The 235-nt window shown below is 25.5% G+C and overlaps 1 protein-coding gene across 1 annotated transcript in view; it reads left to right on the plus strand.

Moving 5' to 3' along the window:
* The window catches only part of LOC119592143, a gene marked incomplete in the record, with an annotated part of 95,275 nt that overhangs the window by 56,450 nt on the left and 38,590 nt on the right, over positions 1 to 235 (plus strand).

The following is a 235-nucleotide window of genomic DNA, read 5'->3' on the forward strand; positions in this document are numbered from 1 at the left end:
AAACATTTTGATATAGATTTACATAGGAAATAGAAATCCTCAGTTTATATGTTATGGATTATTTTTTTTCCTACTATAGTGCAATAGATTATTTTGTTTTTGTTTTTAATCACCTGCAGATTGAGAGAACATATTATAATTTATGAAAAATATTTTCAAAAAATTTAATCAGAAATTGCTTTATCTCAATTTGCCTGATCAACTAACAGAAGAGCCTGACTGTGAATGTTTTTCC

Source organism: Penaeus monodon, chromosome 29, assembly GCF_015228065.2.
Source record: "Penaeus monodon isolate SGIC_2016 chromosome 29, NSTDA_Pmon_1, whole genome shotgun sequence".
Lineage (NCBI taxonomy): Eukaryota > Metazoa > Arthropoda > Malacostraca > Decapoda > Penaeidae > Penaeus > Penaeus monodon.